The following is a 23,896-nucleotide window of genomic DNA, read 5'->3' as shown; positions in this document are numbered from 1 at the left end:
TTCAAGTAGACTTCACATTTCTTTAAAAGATACTTTAATCTCATGCATAGGGGAAAAAGTTAAACTCTGAGTTTATTTACATATTTACCAAATAACTTTGGAAAGGGAGATTGGACTAGATAATATCTAAGTTCAAGTCCAACATCTAGATTCTGAAATTCTATAAAATAATAGGATTCATTCACACTTTGTTTATTTTTGGATAGTTTAATCTTTTTCAAGTGCATAGTTTATAGGCTATTGAGAATAATAGCAAAAGAAAAATAATTCACTTCCTCTTGGGAGGGACAGATGTCAATGCATCTAAGGCTTTTGTTAATCTTCCAAATGCTATCAACATTTTAAAAAATGGTATGATTCTTAACACTTCGATCAAAATAAATCCACAGTAATAGTAACAGCTAGTGTATATTGAATGCTTACTATGTATTGGCATTGTGCTAAACCTTTTACTTATTTTTAATCCCATCTAATCCTCCCAATTTAATAAGGCATCTGTCATTATTATTATTCCTGTCTTACACATAAGGCAGCTAGGACAGAGAAGTTAAATAACTTGCCCAAAGCAACTCAGCTTATCTGGGTAACAGAAGGGACTTGATCCAGGTCTGCCCCACTCTAGAGCCTTCAAGCTTCAAACAACACCCAGCATGCCTATGACCCTAGATTGTGTTATTTGGCAGCCAAAAGAAATCAGTCATTACATTAACATCAACTCGCCAAAAGAGCCACATTTCCACGGGATAAACAAAGCTTCTTTGACTCTTGATTTTTAGGGAAAAAAATTGCTTCCTGTGTATTTCATACAGAAGGCACTGAATAAAATACCTCTATAATAAATGCAGTCTTAGATTTTGTATAGCCATTTAAAAAAATCTCTCAACAGATCCTAAGTAAAGAAGTAAACGCTCAACTTGAAAAAGGCCCAGACTGGGAGCCGTGGCTCACCTGTAATCCCAGTACTTTGGGAGGCATAGACAGGTGGATCACGTGAGGTCAGCAATTCAAGACCAGCCTGGCCAACATGGCGAAACCCCATCACTACTAAAAACACAAAAATTAGCTGGGCGTGGTGGCTTGTGCCTGTAATCCCAACTACTCGGGAGGCTGAGGCAGAAGAACTACTTGAATCTGGGAGGTGGAGGTTGCAGTGAGCCAAGATCGCACCACTGCACTCCAGCCTGGCATCAGAGCAAGACTCCGTGTGAAAAATAAAAGAATAAAGAAAAAGGCCCTGCTTCTGATGGGTGTTAAGACAATAGGAGCCATATATAAAACTCTCTAATCATCTGTCTTTCAAAACTGAAAATGGAAAAATAAGAAGAAATACACACACAAACACACAAACGTCAGATGAATATCCTTTAAAAAATCCTCCACATAAATCATCTTTCATCACAATGCTTGGGATAAAACTTGAAAGACTCTACTTTCAGGGATCATTTCTATAGTGCGTTACTAGGATAAAACTTGAGCATCAATAGTTTTGAGGTTATAGCTTTTGACGGAGCCCTAAAGTGTGCATATTCTATTTGGCCAGTAAAGAGCAGATATGTATGCTTTGAAATATAATCAAATTATTATTCAATAAATAGGGGTGTTGTGATGATAATCAAGTGGGAAAAGCAGATAAATTTAGATTTTATATCTCATACCTTATATCAAAATAATTCCAGATAGATAAAAAATGTAAACGTTAAAAACGATATCAGGAAAGTTCTATCCAAAACCATGGGATAAAATTATTTTTATAATTTCATAATGAGATGCTGTAAAAGATTAATAGACTAAGTTACATAAAAGTAAAAAAAGTATGTGTGAGAAAAATGTCACAAGCAAAAGAAAAAGACAAATGTCAAATTGGAAAAAAAAAGTTATTACAGATCGTGGACAAAAGGCTAATTTCTCTAATGTACTAGGAATTCATACAGAGAAATATGATAAAGACAATAGAAAATGAATAAAGGATATGAAATGGCAGTTTACAGGAAAGAGAGTTCAAATGATTCTTAAGCTTGTGAAAATGTGTGATGCCATGTATAATAAAAGGAAGGCACAACGGAATGATGAGATGCTATTCTTCACGTATTAAATGGTTCAAATGCAAAACTTAGATTGTACCCTGTGCTGATGAAGGTAGGGGAGAGTAGTCACATTGCTGGTAGAAATGCAAAATGGAGCAACTCTGTAACAGGAAATTTGGCAATATTTACCAAATTAGAAAAGCACATATACTTTGACTCAGCAAATCTACTTCTGAGCAATTGTCTTATGGATATACTTAGCTGTATGCAAATGATACATACACAAGGACGCCCCTCACTAAGGTATAAAGCGGCACCTTCCATCATCCTCTATCTCTTTCTATTTTATTGACCATCATAACATTTATCATTACTGTCTTGATGATATACCAGGTTTGTGTGTATCCCCATCAAAAGTATGCGGGTGACTAAAGGGCAAACCGCAGGCCTGCTTGGAGAGATGACCCTGGGATTGCCTTCTCAAAGCACAATTTCCTTGCATAAATGTCAAATATTACATACCATGAGTTGGTTATCTGTCTTGTTTACTGGAAAAGCAGCGAAGTGGCACTTAAGTCTTGGCCCTATGTAACTGAAATCATATCAAAAGGCAGGTGGAGTATTAGGCAAGTACATTTTCTGTTTCAAAATGAGTTACACATACCTTGATCTGGTTCATGGTAACTGCATTCCCAGCAAGCAGTTTTGGGACCACTGATGCAATCAAAGATGTTTGCATGCTGTTTCCCATCTGCAGAGTAAACTTAGTGTTAGACTCAGTCCCACTGTGTCTTACTGGTTGGATGGTCAGTATGAAACCTGAAACTACTGCTGGTGATGGACAATACATCATCAGGCAGGCTGCAACCCCAGCATCTAGAACAGGACCTGGCACATAAGAGGAACTCACTAAATAATCTTTAAATGATGAATGAATGAATGAATCAATGAATGAATGAATGAATACATCGTTATGTGAAAAAAAGGCAAGGTCCCTGCCCCTGCCATCCCTTACTCATTGATATTCTGCCCTGCAAATCCTAGCCAGGCCCCCCTAACTCGGATTGCTCCTTTCTTAATTCGGTGGGTTGGCCAGGCTCTGTTTCAGTTCTCCTTCCTGCACGGTGGCCCTAAGTTGGTTCCTGACAGTGAGCTGCAACCATCACAGGACTCGCCTTATTGGTTTTCCTCCTGACAGGTTTCAGAGTCCTATGTTGCCTGTTGTCCACTGTCTGAAAACACAATTCTCTAGTTGTTTGTTACAGGAGGGAAGTTCTTGCAGCCTTTAAACCTTCACTAGAAGAAGCATAAGAAAGTAACTTTTTTTCTTTAAAACTCCTCCAAGGTGTTAAAGAGCAACTCCAAGGTCAATTTAAATAGAATTGTGGTCACGTTAAAAACATACATGCACACCCACACACACACACACAAACCCAACTCTCATCTTTTAGAGGTTCTATTGAAATATTTATGAACTAAGTAACAACAATTTTTGAGATTTGCTCAAAAATATAGGCAAGGGTGAAATTGCATGGGGATGTGTGTTGGTCATGAATTGGTAATTCTTGAAGTTGGGTAATGAGTTCAGTCTACTTTTTCATGTTTGCAATTTTCCATAATAAAAAGTTTTCTTAAATCAATTTATAGGAATCTCTATGTTTATTGCCCACTAAATGACTTCTACTGTGTCTACTTGGTAAGAATGAATGATTTGAGAGCAGGTGTTTGATGCTAGAAAGGGGCAGAACATGAGGGGATGCGGTGTAAAAAAAGAAACTGAAGGGGAGGAAACTGAAAAGCTAACGGCAATCTTTAACTGCTACAATTTATCAGTCAGTTGACTATTCCCCAGATAAACCCAGAGATCCAGAATCCAGCAGCATGCCAAGCTGACAATAGGTTCTCCACTACTACCGTGTAGCTGAGAGGTGGCAGAAACTCTATCCAATACCGTGTTGTTACTGCCACCCTGGCTGCCTGGTCCTTATTTTTAGAGAGTGAGATTTTTACAAATTGCAAAAACCAATCTGTCCTGTCACAGACTCTTTCTAAAATGAACCTGGATCACCATGGTAACAGCAGAGGCAGGCAGGCAGTAGGGGAGGAACTCATAGTTTGTCACGGCTGCAAAAAAGCAAGCAAAATGCAAGTCAGATCCATCCCTTAGGATTCACTCCAGAATGCTCTTCGGTAAATGCCCTTGAGAATGCAAATTCTGTCTCTTCTCAACCTCCATGTCCTCCTCTATAGAGCCATATTTATAGAGCAGCTAATCTGTGCATCCCAGGAAGGTATCATCTCCATTTTGCAGAAGGGTAAATTGAGGCATAAAGAGGCTAAGAACCTCTGTAAAGTCTAATAACTGTCAAAGCTGGGATTGAAACCCAGGTCCATCTAGTACCAAGGCTCATGTTCTCTCATCTCTGATCCTGTAGTAGTTAGCATTTGCAAGTGCTCATTCAGAAATTATTCATGGAAATTCTTATGTCACCACTAATAAAACAAATACAATGTGCAATATAATAAAGGCAAAGATAAACATAAAAAATAGAGTGTAAGCATTTAGAGGTCCAGAGTGTTTTAAGAACTCATATTTGATTCTCTCTCAAATTTCCACCAAACAAGAACTTAATATTAGAATATAGTTACAAGGGGAAGATCTCTTTTCATTATGGGAACCTGAAAAGAGACATATAAACAGGGGATGGGCCCAAAAAACAATGTTCTAGAACATTAGTCTGTCTGTCAATCTAAACATAATAAGGATAAATAAAAATCATACTGTTCAGCTCAAGTTTTCTCACATATCTCCTCAAATAAGCAGTACAATGTCAATCAGTCACATTCTTTTTCCATGCCTGTAATAAATCCTTTAATTTAAAATGTTTGGATGTGGTAGAGAAATACATATTTATCATCTCATACTGGTTTCTAAGGAAGGTGTTTTTGTTTGTTGTTATTATTTGAGGATCTTGTTTGCTTAGGGATTTTTTGTTTTGTTTTGTTGAACGTAAAATTGTTATCTTCAATATAGTTGCCTTGAGTATCAGAAAAACAAAACATGTCTTTTTTCCTTACCAGTCAACACAGTACACAGTATACTTCACCTCTGGTTGCCAAAATATAGGGGGATGGGGGACGGGAGGATGGGGGTTGTCCCCACACACCAAGCAACCCTTCAGCAGACACCAACTAGTGTCCTATAATTTAATTCAATTCTGACACTATCTACCTGGAGTAGAGTCAGATCCCACAAATTAAGGGTTCATTCCCACAAGACTGCACCCCACTTCAAGTGCCAATCACAAGTCTAGTTACCCACAATTTCTGTACAATTTGGCTACAAATTCGGGATTCCAAGTTGCTCCCCCTCCTCAGGTTCAATTAATTTTCTAGCATGGCTCACAGAACCCAGGGAAACACTTACTCAACATTTATAGGTTTATTATATAGGATATCACTAAGGATACAGATGAACAGCCAGATGGAAGAGATGCATAGGACAGGGTATATGGGAAGGGGAGCAGAGCATCCAGACTTTCTGTGGGCATGGCACCCTCTAGGCACCTCCACCTGCTTAGCTCCGAACCCAATAGTTTACAGATTTTTATGGAAGCTTCATGAAATAGGCGTGATCAATTATTAATTCAATCTCTAGCCCCTCTCTCCTTCCTGGAGGGGGCGGGGAGTAGGGCTAAAAGTTCCAAGTGTCTAATCATGGCTTGGTCCTTCTGGTGACCAACCTCAACATCCAGGTGCCCACCAAGAGTCACCTTACTAGAACAAAAGATGTTTCTATGACCCATGAAATTCCAATGGACTTGGGAGCTCTCTGTCAGACACTATTGTTACTCTGGAACTTACAAAGGTTATCCAACATGAACTACCACTGTGGATACCAGGATATCCACCACGAACTACCACTGTGGCTGATGTGTTTTTTTGTTTGTTTGTTTTTTGTTTTGTTTTTGTTTTTGTTTTGAGACAGAGTCTGGCTCTGTCACCCAGGCTTCAGTACATTGACATGATCAGAGCTCACTGCAGCCTCTACCTCCTGGGCTCAAGCAATCCTCCCACCTCAGCCTCCCTAGTAGCTGGGACCACAGGTGTGCACTACCACACCCAGCTAATTTTTGTATTTTTTGTAGAGACGGCATTTCATCTTGTTGCTCAGGCTGGTCTCGAACTCCTGGGCTCAAGCGATCTGCCCACCTCAGCCTCCCAAAGTGCTCACTCACAGGAGTGAGCCACCACCCCTGGCCTAATGAATTCTAACTGTGTTTTAGTCTTTGCATAATTTATTCAAGATTCAAAGTCCTGAAAAAGATCCATGCCTTACATCATACACAAAAATTAACTAAAAATGAATAATAGCTCTAAATATAAATGCTAAAACTAGAAAACTTGCAGAAGAAAGAAACAGGAAAAAATCATTGCAACCTTAGGTTACCAAAGGTTTGTCAGATACAACAACAAACTCATGATCGATAAGAAAAACAAATTGAAATATTGAAATCCTTCAAAATGAACAACTTCTGCTCCTTGAAAAACATCATCAAGAAGATGAAAAGACAAGGCATAAATTGGGAGAAAATAGTTGCAAATCACATTCTGTGTTGAATCCAGAATATATGAAGAACTCTCAAAACTATATAATAAAACACAAACAACCTAGTACAAAACTGGGCAAAATAAATGGAAAAGACACTTTATGTAGATTGTATGATGCCTCTCCATCTCCAGGGATGTCCACATCTTAACTCTGGAAGCTGTGAAGATGTTACCATACATGACAAAAGGGGCTTTGTAAATGTAACTAAGTTAAGGATCTTGAGGCAGGTATTATCCAGGTGGCCTAAAGTAGTCATGAGCATTCTTATCAAAGAGAGGAAGGAGGGTCAAGGCCAGGAAAAGGCAATGTGATGATGGAAGCAGAGAGGGACTGGAAGATAATATGCTGCTGACTCAGTCCATGAGCCAAGGAATGCAGGTGGCCTCTGAAGAATAGAAAAAGGCAAAGAAATTGATTTTCCCCTTAAGCCTTCAGAACGAACACAGCCCTGCCAACACTTTGTTTTAGGACTTCTGACCTCCAAACTGTGTGATAATATGTTTATGTTTTTTTAAGCCACTACCTTTGTGGTCATTTGTTACAGCAGCAACGGGAAACTAGTAAATACTTCACCAAAGAAGATATATATGTGACAAAATAAGCACATGCAAAGATGTTCAACATCATTAGTCATTAGGGAAATGCAAATTAAAACCATGAGATGCTGTTGCACATCTACTAGCACAGCTAAAATTTTAAAACTGATAATGCCAAGTACTGGTGAGGATGTGGAACAACTGGAAAACTCATATGTTGCTGGTTAAAATATGAAATGGCACAGCCACTTTAGGAAATAATTCAGTAATTTCTTATAAAGTTAAACATATACTTATCCCATTACCCAATAATTCAACTTCTATATATTTATCCAAATTAAATGATAAGTAAAGCTAACCTAAAATGCTATGAATAGACATGAATGTTTATAGTGTCTTTATTTATAATTGTCCAAAACTAGAAACAATTGAAATATAATTCAACTGGTAAATGAATAAACAATGATACATCCACACTATGGAAAACTATCCAGCAATAAAACGCATACATACTAACATGGGTGACTCTCAACTGCATTATGTAAAGTGAAAAAGTCAGCCTCAAAAGCTCGTACTGTATGATTCCACTTATATGACATTCTGGGTGAGAAAAATATAGACAGTAAAAATACCAATGATTATTTGGGCCTGAGAATGGGGGAAACAGTTGACTACAAGACATGAGGGTATTTGGGGAGGTGATAGAGATGCACTATGTCTCAATTGTGGTGGTAGTTAAGTAACTGCACGTGTTTGTTAAAACTCACAGAATTGAGTATCTCACTGCAGTATATTTTACTGCTTATAAATTATACCTTATTTTTTAGTGGATAAAAGTGAGGTTAAAACCAACTCCGAATTTGTGTAGATCTAAATGTGAAAGGGGAAAACAAAAGCTTTAATGAATAAATATGGGGAAAGATATTTAAGAACTTAGGTTAAGCAAAAAGAAATAAATTAAGAAATAGAATTATATTAACCTGAGGAACTTCTGTTTATCGAAAGACATCATTGAGAGAATGAAAATACAAGTTACAGAGTGGAAACAGGTAGTGGGAATATATTTAGCCAACAAAGAAATCATATCCAGAATATTCAAATAATTCTTACAAATGAATAAGAAAAAATAGACTTTTTTTAATTTGCAAAAGACACAACAGGTATTTTTTACAAAAGAGAATATTTTAAAGGCCCGTTCAATTTATGAGGGAAACACTCAATCCCATTAGTCACTATGGAAATGTAATTTAAAACCTAGACATAAATTCAAACCGTAATGAGATACCATTACTCACCCACCAAAAATGGCTAACATTTCAAAGATTAGCAATCACAAATGTTGACAAGAATGTAGAGGAACTGGAAACTCTTGTACACTGATGGGGGGATGTAAATTAGCAAAACAATTTTGGAAAGCTATTTGGCAATATTTGCTGAAGCTGAACATTTGCAAATGCACCCATATGTTCACACACACAAAAAAAAATGGTATAGAGTTCATCACTGTAGTCTTTGTGCTAGCTAAAAGGTAGAAACTGCTTACTTTCCCTCAACAGTAAATAAATATACCAAATAAATGATGGTATTTTTATTCAATGGAAAGGCTATATAACATATGCACAGATAGACAGCTGCCAAACATAGCAACAGGAGTGAATCTCACAAATACACTTATCAAAAAAAGCCAGACAAAATAATTCACACAGATTCCATTCACACAAAATTCAGTAACAGGTAAAACTAATTCATGATGTTACACATCAGGTTGGTGGTTATCTTTGGGAAGGAATATGTGAGTAATGATTAGGGGAGTTTGGGGGACATTATTTTATTTATTGATATTAGTGATACTTACACAGTGAGAATTCATCAGCCTATACCCTTACAATTTTTGCACTCTTTGGATGTATTGTATATTTCAATATAAAAGCTAAAACTAATTATAAGGGAATCCTTAAGGACACAGAAGTATTGAGAAATATTAAGTTTTAAAACACTGCCTTAAGGCCAGGCACAGTGTCTCATGCCTGTAATCCCAGCACTTTGGGAGGCCAAGGCAGGCGGATCACCTGAGGTCAGGAGTTCAAGACCAGCCTGGCCAACATGGTGAAACCTGTCTCTACTAAAAATACAAAAAAAAAAAAAAAAACAAAATTAGCCGGGCAAGGCAGGATGCTCCTATAATCGTAGCTACTTGAGAGGCTGAGGCAGGAGAATCACTTGAACCCAGGAGGCCGAGGTTGCAGTGACCCGAGATCATGCAGAGCGAGACTCTGTCTCAAAAAAATAAAAAGTAAAAATAATAAAAAATAAAACACTGCCTTAAAACAATATGCAGAGGATGGTCTTATGTTTGTTGTTTTGGATGGCTCATCATTTTTCCCTTGTTTTCATGGGAAAATAACTGTCCCCTTACAACCTTCCCCCCAAATATACACATACTCCTTTAGTCTGGGTGCCTGCCCTCGTCACATTCCATGTATTCGGGGAATTTCCTAATACAGTGCTCCATGCCCACTAATAAGCACCTTTGCTGGAATTTTAGATCTGGAGTGTAACCATTCAGGAACAAAAGTTGTTTAAAGATAAAACAATCCAAGGAAGGGTCCTAGGGAGATTGCCCATGATTTCAGTTGCTGACAGCTGAGGGCCACCAAGGTTCCTGTATATTCCATGGCCTGAGCATTCTGCTTGATTTGAACAAGCCTCTGTAATATTCTTTTAATAAATAATTTTCATTGTGTGTGGTTTTGTTTTGTTTTGTTCTGTTTTGAGACAGAGTTTTGCTCTTGTGGCCCAGGCTGGAGTGCAGTGGCTCAATCTCAGCTCACTGCAATCTCTGCCTCCCAGGTTCAAGCAATTCTCCTGCCTCAGCCTCCCAGGTAACTGGGATTACATGTGCTTGCCACCACGCCCGGCTAATATTTTATGTTTTTAGTAGAGACGGGGTTTTGCCATGTTGGGCAGGCTGCTCTTGAACTCCTGACCTCAGGTGATCTGCCTGCCTCAGCCTTCCAAAGTGCTGGGATTACAGGCATAAGCCACCATGCCCAGCCTTTTCATTGTTCAGGTAAATCAGAGTCAATTTTCCTTACTGGCAACCAAATAACAATAATGAAGTTGAGGCATGGTAGTAGGATGTAGAATCATATAATATACACTAAAATTTTAAAAGTAACAGTTGCTTTTCTTTTCATTTTCCTTGTCTATATTTCTTACAACAAATAATGAATATGTATTATTTTTATAATATGAAAGGAGAATAAAACTATTTTCACAAGCAGAATTAGAGACAGAGATGGCATCAGACACCTAGAATGAGGTAGTTACCCCAGCTGAGCCCTTAGTGTATATCTGACTTTTCTGGAATTTTTATAAATATCTCCTCACACTCTGTAGGTTGCCTTTTCTCTCCTTTACAGTGTCTTTGATGGACAAGCATTCTTAACTGTCGTACAATCCATTTTAATAAATTTCTCTGCTTTTCGATTGTTTTCTTGTTGTTTGTTTTTTTGAGAGGCAGCTCTGATATATCGCTTACTGATGGATGTGGTCAGATAAGAACAACATAACTATCCTCATTGGCGGGAGTGTGGGTCCCTGTGTGGCTTTTTTCTTTGCTTTTATCATGTGATACATACACAGAGTAGTACATAAAATGTGCAAACACTTCAAAGAAAAATGATGAAATGAATATGTGCATAACCACTCGTCAAGAAATAGAATAGTTCCAGCGTCCTAGAAACCCCATGTGCCTCTCTCCTTCATACATCCCTCCCTCACACACTCCCAGTGATTACAGCTATCTTGATGGCATGATAATCATTTTCTTGATTTCCTTTATCATTTATGTGCACATATAAACACACAAATATCTCCAACCGGTATCATAATTTGCCTGTTTTTGAAGTATGTGGGATCCTATTATTTTTATTCTTGAAGATCTTGTTTCTTTAGTTTAGTATTGAGAGATGCATTCATATGACAACATACAGCTCTAGTTGGATCGTTTTCATTAATGCATGGTATTCTATTGCCCACAATGTATTCATTCTACTGCTGGTGGATAGTTGATTATTTCCCCAGCTCTGTAATGTTGTTTGGAAATGGATTATTGTTACCTGGTCTCATTAAAGTTTAAATTATTTTTTATAGCTACCTTAGCATATTTTATAGTCTCATGACCTAACTCATCTTTATGGCTTCATCCTTTATCTCTTTGAATATTTCATCCATATTTTATATTTCCTAGCTGGCGTTCTCATACCTGAAGTCATTAGTGGTCTAAGTGTGTTGCTTATTGTTTGTGTGGAATCTTATTCTTTTTTCTTCTATATGGTTTTGGTGATCTTTGATCATGAACTGATATTTTGCTGAAATTCATCTGTTGAAAAATGTGTGGCTTAAATTAAGAATTTTTCCTCCAGAGATGATTTTTATTCACCTCATTAAGGAGTTGGAGGCTGTTACAAACCTACAATCTTTTTTTTTTTTTTTTGACACAGTGTTTCACACTTGTTGCCCAGGCTGGAGTGCAATGATGAGGTCTTGGCTCACCGCAACCTCTGCCTCCCGAGTTCAAGCAATTCTCCTGCCCCAGCCTCCTGAGTAGCTGGGATTACAGGCACACACAACACCTGGCTAATTTTTTATATTTTTAGTAGAGACGGGGTTTCACCATGTTAGTCAGGCTAGTCTTGAATTCCCGACCTCAGGTGATCCACCCACTTCGGCCTCCCAAAGTGCTGGGATTACAGGCGTGAGCCACCGCGCCCGGCCTGCAACCACTTTTAATACATATTTGGAGCACCTGGGATTTTAAACTTGTCCCTTCCCCCAACTTCCCTCATCTTACCATGGGCCATCAGCTGAGTTTCTGGATTGCAGGGCTGATCTCTTAATTTTGTTTACCCCTCTTCAACTCTGCCTTCTCAGAGGCACTTAGGACTCCCTGGGTGTCTGTTGTTGTTGTTGTTACTGTTTTCCTTTGGAAAGTTTCCTGTTTTCTGTGATACAAGCAATATTATAAAAATTAGGTTTTGTGTTGGTTCAAGTTGTTTGGTAAGAGAAGAGCTCTTTAAGACTATGTAGTTCACCATCATGTCAAAAGCAGAAGTCCCAAGATAATATTTTTTGATAGGTTGGTAAGGCATTAAAGGCCTTGTTTTAGAACAATAAATGGAAATTATTCTACTAACTAAACCATACATTTTTATTAAGTAAGGCTGGCAAAAACTTGATGGTCCTTAGTTGAGGTCAAGAGGTGAACTTGGATCAGAGAGGATTTATAGAAATTTGGAGTTGACAAAGAGGTGAAAAGAGATAACTGGGAAGAAGAGCCAACTCGACTGGATGTGTTTGATTAAATTTCTGCCGTTCAGTGAGGAATGTGCACAAACTAATCACAAATATATTCACTTGTGAAGAATAATGTTGTGTTGGCCGGGTGTGGTGGCTCATGCCTGTAATTGCAGCACTTTGGGAGGCCGAGGTGGTCGGATCACAAGGTCAGGAGTTCGAGACCAGCCTGACCAACATGGTGAAACCCCATCTCCACTGATAATACAAAAATTACCCTGGTGTGGGGACATGCGCTTGTAATCCCAGCTATTCAGGAGGCTGAGGCAGGAGAATCACTTGAACCCTGGAGGCGAAAGTTGCAGTGAGCCAAGATGGCGCCACTGTATTCCAGCCTGGGCGATAGAGTGAGACTCCATCTCAAAAAAAAAAAGAAGGAGGAGGAGGAGGAGGAAGAGGAGGAGGAGGAGGAGAAGGGGAAGGGGAAGAGGAAGAGGAAGAGGAAGAGGAAGAAGAAGAAGAAGAAGAAGAAGAAGAAGAAGAAGAAGAAGAAGAAGAAGAAGAAGAAGAAGAAGAAGAAGAAGAATCATTTTGTGAATTGGATCTACATTGGAAATAGTGAGGCTTTTAAGGTAAGTGAAAGTAAGAGCTAGGATTTCCCTGCATTAGGTTGGTAGGATTTCCCTGCATTAGGTTGGTACCTGAAGAATGAAATTTATCTGACCTTATTATTTTCGTATCTTGCATAGATATCTTCATTATGTTAAGATTTACTGTGAGTCTCTTAGTTTTTATACCGTAATAATATAAAAATCCATTTGAAAAGCATTCTGTCTTTTGTAAAACCACATTTCAAGATAATAGCCGTTAGGTTACTCTATGTATCTTACACAAGAACCCACACACACATGTACAAGATTTCTCCTTAAATTCAGTGCCAGGAGAAACCTCATCTCTTTAACAAAATATGTTTTCTTCTTTTTGTCAGACTAAATAACCCATATGTTTCCTGTCCCAAGTTTTCTCCTTAACTCCCAGGAACCTTAGAGCCAAATTCAAGGCTCAATTGTGGTAATCAACAAACCTCAGGTGCCTGGTTTTATCTCTGTCTTTGATCCTGGTAAAAGTAGCTCTATTATCCTTTCATTTGATAGTATAAAAATAATACATATTCATTATTCATTGTAGAAAATATAGACAAGAACAATTTTAGAAAGCAACTGTTACTGTTAAAATCTTAGTATATATTCTCTGATTATACTGCACCCTGACCCCAATTCCACTGTAATTATTTGATTGGCAGAAAGGAAAATTGACTCTGACTTACTTAAACAATAAAAAGTATTTATTAGAAGGATGCTGAGCTGGATAGAATAGTGCGTACCTGTAGTCCCAGCTACTTGGGAGGCTGGAGGATCACTTGAGCTGGGGAGTTCGAGTCCAGTCTGGGCAACATAGTGAGACCCCATCTCCAAAAATAAATAAAAAAAGGATATTGGAAAGCTGCCATTATTCAAATAGAATGCCCAGACCTCAGAATGCACAAGAACCTTGACAGCTCACAACTCCCAGCTCCCCTCATGAAAATCATAGACAATCTCCTTATGACCCTGTCACTGGCTGACTCATCTCCATACTACTTTTTTCCCTGAGTGACAGCCAGCACAAAGCACTGTGTTCAGCATTTCCACTAAGACTGCATGAAATAGGGCAAGACCAGACAGCCAGTACAAATGAGTAAGAGAATGGTTCTGCCACCATAAAAGTGGGTGAATAAAAGGGGGTATTTCAAACCCCCACTCTGAGCTGGGAAACATCTTGGGCTTGTCATGTGCCTATTTTTTCTTCCTCTTTTCTAGTCATGACCAGGGTTAATGAATTTATATTGCTTCAAGAAAGGACCCAGGGACTCATTGTCTTGGTGGATTTCCTGAGTGAGCCTCAGTTGCTGAGGACTGTAGCTGTCTGTTGCTTCCATTGTTCTTCCTGCCCTCATCCCACCAAAGATGGGTGGTCTTCAGAGAAAGGAGAAGGAGTTCACAATGAGCGGAGGTCATGATACCCCTAAGTTTATTACACATAATTACAGCAAGATACAGGTTGATTATGCTTATTTTAAAGATTAATACTAGATGGTGTGCATCTGTTCTATACTCTCAACAAGTGGCACATAACAGGAAATATGTATGGTGTGTATCTAATGCAACATATCTCAATACTTATGGGAACAGTAGTTGGTGGAACACAAGTGCCCTCAGTGATATTAACATTAGTTTTGAGGAAAGGGTTTTGGCAGTTGAAAAACATTTAGAAAACATTATATTTCCAAAAATATAATTTAGTATGTTTACGGTATCAAACTAAAAGCTCTAGAAGGTTCTAGTTGTGTGTGTGTGTACACATACATATGTATACACACATATATGTTAATATTTTTAAATTTTGGATTTCCCACAGTTACTTGACCACAGATCATTTCTCGTGGAACACCTAATAATTCTTGTGAGATCGATGTTCTGTTTAAACAGTTTATGAAACATTGGTTTAATATTTTAGAGATACTTAACATCACAAAATTTGTTCAAAATTTGACTGTGTTCCAGTAAAAATTTATTTAATGGACACTGAAATTTGAACCATGTAGTTTTCCCACGTCATCAGTATAGTTATCGTTTTGACTTTTTACCAACTATTTAAAAATGTGAGGCCGGCTGCAGCAGCTCAACCAGGTGCGACGGCTCACGCCTGTAATCCCAGCACTTTGGAGGCTGAGGTAGGTGGATCGCTTGAGCTCTGGAGTTTGAGACCCGCCTGGGCAACATGGCAAAACCTTGTCTCTACTAAAACTACAAAAAAAAAAAAAAAATGAGCCAGACGTGGTGGCGCACTTGTGGTCCCAGCTACTTATGGGGCTGAGGCTCGAAGCAAGAATGGCTTGAACCCGGGAGGTGGAGGCTGCAGTGAGCTGAGATCATGCCACTGCACTCCAGCCTGGGTGACAGAGTGAGACACCATCTCAAAAAATAAATAAATAAGTAAATAAAAATGTGGAACCATTCTTATTTCATGGACTACACAAAAATAGGCAGCCTTGTTTGGCCCAAAGGCTATATATAGTTTGCTGACCTCTGTTTTAAATATTTGTAGAGCAATGATCACACGCACACGCACGTGCGCGCACACACACACACACACACAAAATGCTGTTTATTCAAACCAAAATATGTCTATTCTCTTGGGCTTTCTTGTTAGGAATATTTCAGATTTGACCTGGCATTTCTGAGACAGAACAATCTTAATGGATGTTTTTGTGCCTGTGGTACCCAGGCTCCAACAATCCCTGCCTCCTGGTTGTCAGTGTAGTCCCTTGGGTAGTCAGTCCTCTCCCACAGTGCAACAGCATATGGTAGAAACCATAACATGTCACTTCCGAGATGAGGTTATAAAGACTGCAGCTTCTGGCTTGAGTGCATGTTCCTCCTCTCTTTCCATCTCTGCCATGTCGTGTGGTGAGGCCCATATGGCAAAAAACTGAAGCCTCCAGCCAACAGACAGAGAGAAACTGAGACCTGCCGTCACCTATGTGAGTGAACTTGGCAGCAGATGCACCAGCTCCAGTGGAGCCATCAGAAACTGCTGCCCCAGCTAACAGCTTAAATGCAACCTCATGAAAGACCTTGAGCCAAAACCACCCAACTGAATGCCCCCGAACTCTTGAACACCCAGAAAGTGTAGGATAATAAATATTTGTTGTTTTAAGCTGCTAAGTTATGGGGTCTTTTTTTTTTTTGAGACGGAGTCTCGCTCTGTCACCCAGGTTGGAGTGCAGTAGCCGGATCTCAGCTCACTGCAAGCTCCGCCTCCCGGGTTTACGCCATTCTCCTGCCTCAGCCTCCCTAGTAGCTGGGACAACAGGCGCCCGCCACCTCGCCCGGCTAGTTTTTTGTATTTTTTAGTAGAGACGGGCTTTCATCATGTTAACCAGGATGGTCTCGATCTCCTGACCTCGTGATCCGCCCGTCTCGGCGTCCCAAAGTGCTGGGATTACAGGCTTGAGCCACTGCACCCGGCCGGGGTCATTTTTTATGAATCCACAGATAAGTAATAATGCTGCCTATGTTAGAACAAGATCTGTTTGATTCATAACACTAACTCCTGGCATATTGCTGCTCTTAAGAGCCTTCTACTCCACCTTATAACCCAGTCCCATGTCTGGACACCCAGTCTGTGAACACTGCTGTATCAGACACTCCCTGAAACTGACACTTAACTCCCATCTTTGGAATGTCTACGTTTAACCCATGATACTAGTAAAGGAAGAGGGGGGAATTCCCTGCACATTATTTTCCATAAAACACTGGTCAGATTTTCTGAACCTTGTAACATAATAATATCATCTTTTTTCCCCTCAAAAAAAATGTAAGTTTGTTCACTGTTTCCTGGTCTACTTATGTAACTCCCCATATTCTCCTTATTCCCACTTTTCAGAATGTTCTCAAACAGTATATTGCACTTTAAGTGACAATTTGATCTTTGGGAATTGTGCTTTGTTTTTCAATCAGTCATCTGATTTTCCTCTAGAGTACACAGTCTATTCCACTGTTTATTAGTTCTCACTTGTCAGTATTGTAAGTCCTGTGATTATTCAGGAATGACATTTTGTAAAACATAATGCGGGGTAAGCAAGAAAATAACGGTCACTCTGCCAAGCCAATCACATGATCCCAACAGCAGCTTGGAGCCAGACCAGTCATCATTAGTAGGAAATCTCATTATATTTTGCAATTTAAGGGCATTGGGATTTCTTAATGTCAACAAATACCTCCTGTACATTTAGACAAGTGATGGGGATTGTGCCTGCTACTTCAGTGTGGGGGGTTCCGGGCACCTGAGTATGTGGCAATGCACGTGGGTGTTGGGAGGAGAGGTTGGGGGTGGGAAGTGGAAATAGCCAGATACCCTAACTTCCCTTATTCAGTTTGTTTCTTAGTTAATCACAGGACTCTAGATGTAGAACAAACTTCAAGAGATTGTTAAAACAAACAAACAAACAAACAAAAACTCCCATCTGGTCTTTGAACTCCGTAACTATGTCTTCTGTAAGATTAGACAGAGTTACAGTTATTTGACTAAAAAAATAAGGGTTATCAGCGATGGTGGGCTTGGCAGGCACTGTGCTCGGAGTTCAGGCACTGGAGTTGGACCATCTTAGCTCAAATCCCACCTCTGTCATTTATTATTGTTTTTGCTTTTTCTTTTCCCTTCCCAGAACCTTCACTGGTCCCTTCTTGGTAAATAGTACCCCCTTTTATAGAGCAATGATTCTCCCTTTCCACTCATTTGGCTCCAAAGTTTCTAGTTCTGGTTATTCCTGAAGTCCAGCTGGTCCCTTCTGTCCCTTGTGTATTGCTTCATCAACTCTTCCTTTTGTTACATAACACACCCAGGTAATCATCCCCTAAGCTGGTTAGAACTGAATTTCTATACTTACAACCACTTGCAAAAGAATCCTGACTAATTCAGCTGTGCTAGGTTTTGTGATATATATGAAAGAAGAGGAAATTATAGTCTGAAACATAAGACATGAAAAAGAAAAAAAGAGAAACATAAAAGATAGTATATAAAATAATTGTTATGGTTAATCAATTACTAATTGTCTGGAGGTATATTAATTGGTTTGCAACATAATTGCATTTAGAAAGCAATATTGCATCTGTGAAAAAATATTAAAATTGCCATAACACCTGTATATTTAAAAACATCTGCTAGTTGATACCATCTACTAAGCATTAAACCCCTCACCAATCAAATACAACCTACTTTGCCACAGCCTGACATTCTGTCACTATTCTCTGGAAATCTGAGCTATATGCTGTTGTTAAACATTTGAAAGTTTAAGTGTAATTAGAATAACCTCAGTAATCAAAACGTCAGCATCTTAACAATGTTTGAAATATTTGAACAATTAGAAAAATGGGGGGAAGGGGAACATGGTAAGCAACCTGAATCATTGTCACTTGTGTTTAACAGAGAAGAAAGAAAAGAAAGAAAGAAAGAAAGAAAGAAAGAAAGAAAGAAAGAAAGAAAGAAAGAAAGAGAAAGAAAGAAAGAAAGAAAGAAAGAAAGAAAGAAAGAAAGAAAGAAAGAAAGAAAGAAAGAAAGAAAGAAAGAAAGAAAGAAAGAAAAGAAAAGAAAATGTTATGGAAAATTGTTTTTTTTGGAAGAGAAAAAGATGTAATGGATTGGATCCATCACAGGAGACTCGGAAAATGGTCCTTGTTTGGTGTGATCTGCACTAAACAAAAAATATTTGCAGCCTTAAGAATAGAAGATAACTTTGGCCGGGCTCGGTGGCTGACGCCTGTAATCCCAGCACTTTGGGAGGCTGAGGCGGGCGGATCACGAGGTCAGGAGACTGAGACCGTCCTGGCTAACACGGTAAAACCCCGTCTCTATTAAAAATACAAAAAATTAGCTGGGCGTGGTGGCGGGCGCCTGTAGTCCCAGCTACTCGGGAGGCTGAGGCAGGAGAATGGCGTAAACCCAGGAGGCGGAGCTTGCAGTGAGCCCAGATCGCGCCACTGCACTCCAGCCTGGGCGACAGAGTGAGACTCCATCTTAAATAAATAAATAAATAAATAAATAAATAAATAAATAAAACCTTTAATGTGTTATTTTGCTTAGTAACCATATTCACACACACAGTACCATTAGTTTTTCAGAGAACACTCTGAAGAAAATGATGATGACCAGTGGCTTAGGTCCAATGCATGGAAACCTTGTTTGCAAAGACTGAAGAATGACAGCTTTGTGAGGTTGCTCAGTATGAAGATGGGAAATGATGGTGCTGGGGAAGCAGAGAGCAAAAACAAAATTGAGATCAGTATCTCAGACTATGGCTGGAAAATACAGAACTCTAAAAAGACAGTTTGTTCATTGATACACTCATATGTCATGGACCTCACTGTATTATTTGAAAATCAAAGAAGACTGCTATTTTTTGGTTTAACAATTTGTGTAACATTTTGTGTTCCTAAAAGTAGCTGTATCATTTTTACCTTTGAAAGAAATCTATACAGGGAAAATGTGCCCTAGAAATTAGATATATCAAAAATATTACATAAATGTTGTACTGGATTTTTTACTAATTCTATTTTTATCATGAATTTGGATTATCCATGCCACCTTATCTTCTCCCAGCCCTCCATGACTCCCAACATTTTGATTAATTGAAAGTTGCCCATATCATGATTGCTGTAGGACTTCAAAGGAAGTGAGTGTTGGTGGGGGCTAGACTAGTTGGTTATAGCTTCAAGGAGAAGGAAGAACTTGACTTGGGCCTTGGTGAAGGAGAAGAATGACGATCTTGAATAAGTAATGTATCTGTACATTCATCGAATCAATATGAGCACCCTTATACAGTTGGGTCAGTTCTAAGTACTGGGAATATAGTTATAAACAGAATATAATCTCTGGCCTAAAGGTATTTATACACTGGGGTTGCAGAGGATGGTGGGGGTACAATATACAAGTAGGCAAGTTTCTTTTGTAATTACAGTTGGTGACAAATGTTTTGAAGAAAAATAAAGTGAGTGAGGACCTGGAGTATGATGCAGGCGCGGAAATATTCACAGCAGACTGTAACGGGAAAGAGTGGGAGTGGGACGGACATCAGGATGCCATGTGCAGTGTTCTGCATGGGGGTGACAGTGGCTTGCACTACAGTGGTAACAGTAGGAATGGTGAGAAGTGCCTGGAAACAGCTTGCTTGTGAAGAACCGATAGGACTTCCTGATAGATTGGATGCAAAGGGTTAAAAAGACAGGGATCAAGAATAAACCAATATGTTTTTTATCTGAGCAACTGAGTAAACTATGATGCCTCTTACTGAGATAAGAAACCTTCAGTGGGGTGCGGTGGCTCATACCTGTAATCCCAGCACTTTGGGAGGCCAAGGCAGGTGGATCTCTTGAGGTCAGGAGTTCGAAACCAGCCTGGCCAACGTGGCGAAACCCCATCTCTACTAAAAATACAAAAATTAGCCAGCATGGTGGCAGGCGCCTGTAATCCCAGCTACTCAGGAGGCTAAGGCAGGCAGATCACTTGAACCTGAGAGGTGGAGATTGCAGTGAGCCAAGATCAAGCCACTGCACTCCAGCCTGGGCGACAGAATGAGTGAGACACTCTCAAAAAAAAAAAAAAAAAAAAGTAACCTTCACGGAGAATGAATTTGAGGTTAAAAAAAAATTGAGAATTCACTTTCAACCATGTTATGCTTGGGACACCTGTTAGCCTATTAGATACGTATGTAGAGATATTCTGTCAGGAGTTGGTTATGTGAATCTGGAACTTAGACAAATGTTTGAACCTGGAGATATAAAATTAGAAGTATTGGTGTGGTGGAAACAATACAGATATTTCCACCTAATGTAAGGAGGTTTGTGTTCTTTTTCCATGGAACTCTAGCCAGCCTCACAAAAGGAGTCAAGAACAGAAAAAGTAGAAAACTATCGTCATGGAATCTAGTTTTAATTGAGTATTCACTTACATTTGTGGAGAAAAAGTGAGTGGGGCTGTCCTGGTTGTTCAGGACAGATAAGATTTATGTTGGGAAACAGCAAAAGCATTATTTGGAACATGAATTGCTATGCTAAATTGGCCCAGAACAAAATACAAAGCTGACATTACTATCGCCATCACCCAGACCAAGCTGCATGTGACTGTAGAAGGAGGAAACCAGATCCCCTAAGAGCCTAGCAGACAAATGAGGCCTATTGCTCATTGCCATGGCTACAGAATCCTTTGCGGGGGCCTAAGGGAGGACCTAGGTTCTTCAGAATTGGTCCAGGAGGATGGCTTTGTCTTTGTGTATATTAAATCTAGCCAGAAAGGAAGCCCTGAGATAAATGTAAAGTGTACCTGGCTGGGCACGGTGGCTCATACCTGCAATCCCAACATGTTGGAAGGCTGACGCAGGTGGATCACTTGAGTCAGGAGTTCAAGACCAGCCTGACCAATATAGTGAAACCCTGTCTCTGCTTTGAAAACTACAAAAAAAAAATTAGCCGGGTGTGGTGGCACATGCCTATAATCCCAGCTACTCAGAAGGCTGAAGCATAAGAATTGCTTGAACCTGGGAGGTGGAGGTTGCAGTGAACCGAGATCACACCACTGCACTCCAACCTGGGTGACAGAGCTAGATTCCATCTCAAAAATAAAATAAAATAAAATAAAATAAAATAAAATAAAATGTAAAGTGTACCAGTTAAGATCTCTAATGCTAAGACATTCTGAGGTAGGCAAAGGGAAGGAATCAAGCACATCATAAATCATTGACACTAATTCAAAAATAAAAATAAGAAATAACTTCTGCAGATGTTAAACTGTACATGTTGAAAACAAACATGAACAAAAAGGAAAATACATTGTTAAATGTGCTGGTATTATATTGTGTATATGTGTTTGTGTGTGTGTATAACCCAAGCCCAGGACACATTATGACACATGACATAATTGTGTGTATACATATGTGTATAATCCAGTCCCAGCACTCTTAACTACTTTATTTTCATATACATGCACACAACTATGTCCTGTATCATAATGCTGTTTTTGAACTCTACAATATGAATTCAGCAGAGACTGGAACAGTGAAATATGGAACAGTTGTTAGCACAATGTCTTAGCCTGTTCATGCTGTTATTAAAAAATACCTTAGCCTGGATCATTTATAAACAACAGAAATTTATTGCTTACAATGCTGGAGGTTTGGAAGTCCAAGGTCTAGGCACCAGCAAATTTGGTATCTGGTGAGGGCTCACTGTCTGCTTTATAGATGGCAGCTTCCCACTGCATCCATACAGGGTAGAAGGGGGCAAACGAGCTCCCTCAAGCCTCCTTTACAAGGGTATGAATCCCATTCATGTGGGCAGAAGAGCCCTTATGACCTAACCACGTCCAAAAGAACCCACTTCTTAAGACTACTGCTTTGTGGATTTGTTTTCAACATAGGCATTTTGGGGGAACAGAAGCAGTCGGGAGGCTGAGGCAGGAGAATCGTTTGAACCATAGCATGTGATTCCTCTGAATGACAACTAAGTCCATCGTTCACTTGGGCTCAATTTCACAATTTTCAAAAGAATGATAATAAGCATTGTCCATTAGACAGACAATGTTAAAGGTCACCAATCTGAGGTGATAATTAACAAATCTACAGTAAGACTGAAAGCACTAGCTACCTTAAAAATATATAGCAAGAAATGAATTAATGCAGGAAGAAAAAACCAAATACCACACGTTCTCGTTTTTAGTGGGTGCTAACCATTGGGTACCCATGGACATAAAACAGCTTTTCAACCCTTACCCCTCTCCCTCCCTCCCCGGCTAGTAAGTCCTTATTCCACAGGTGACAATAGACACTGAGGACTTCTAGCTGGGGAGGGAGGAAGAGGGGCAAGGGTTGAAAAACTAACTATGGGGAACTATGCTCAGTGCTGGGGTGATGGGATCATTTCTACTCCAAATCTTAGCATCATGCAATACACCCCAGTAACAAACCTAAATCTAAACTAAAAGTTGTGATATATTCAGTAAGTATATTTTTAAATAAAAATAGTTACAATGTATTGAGTGTCTATATGGGCCTGATACTCTTACATGTTTTACACAATTTCATTCGGTTCTATGAACATCATCTATGTCACCATCATCATTTTACAAATTAAAAAACTGCGGCTACAAGAGGCTAAAGCAGCTTTGCTCAAGGTCACTCAGCTTGTAATCCACAAATATGGCAACACACACTCAGGTCCATCAGACTCCATATTCATATTCTTTGCACATATGTATCAGTGATGACAAATTTTCCAATTACTTTTACATTTATTAATTTCGTTTTAAGACGTTACATTGTATGGTCCTGAAAATGTTATTCCTAATGGATATTGCCCAGCATTATCCTCATATCCTATAAGCATTTCCTCATTTAATTCTCACAATGTTGAGAAGGAAGTATTTTAATCCTCATTTTACAAAGGATGAAAATTGAAACATAAAGATGTTAAGTTATTTGCATAAAGAAACTAAGAAGTGGCAGAGTTAGGGTTTTTTTATTTTTATATTTTATTTATTTATGAGATGACAGTCTTACTATGTTGCCCAGACTGGCCTCAAACTCATGGGCTTAAGTGATCTTTCCACCTTAGCCTCCCAAGTAGTGGGGACTACAAGAGTGCACTACCCAGCCAGGCTAGAACCAGGGATTTTCTGTTTTTCTGGTTTGTTTTGTTTTGTTTTGTTTTTGAGACAGAGTCTCGCTTTGTCACCTAGTCTGGAGTGCAGTGGCATGATCTTGGCTCACTGCAAGCTCTGCCTCCCAGGCTCAAGCGCTTCTCATGCCTCAGCCTCCCAAGTAGCTCGGACTACAG

General features: G+C 39.2%; 1 long non-coding RNA gene across 1 annotated transcript; it reads right to left on the bottom strand.

Annotated features, from left to right (window-relative positions):
- Nucleotides 1-187: 187 nt before the first annotated feature.
- On the bottom strand, nucleotides 188-14,787 carry LOC139357886 (uncharacterized). The gene is made up of 3 exons (XR_011611836.1): nucleotides 13,855-14,787; nucleotides 12,028-12,178; nucleotides 188-2,775 (listed from the first exon to the last, which is right to left on the bottom strand). It is a non-coding gene; the product is annotated as an uncharacterized lncRNA (long non-coding RNA).
- Between the last annotated feature and the right edge of the window lie 9,109 nt (nucleotides 14,788-23,896).

The sequence above is a fragment of the Macaca nemestrina genome, chromosome 13, assembly GCF_043159975.1.
Source record: "Macaca nemestrina isolate mMacNem1 chromosome 13, mMacNem.hap1, whole genome shotgun sequence".
Lineage (NCBI taxonomy): Eukaryota > Metazoa > Chordata > Mammalia > Primates > Cercopithecidae > Macaca > Macaca nemestrina.
Note: the sequence above shows the minus strand (reverse complement) of the source record. Positions and strands in the feature narration are given on the sequence as shown.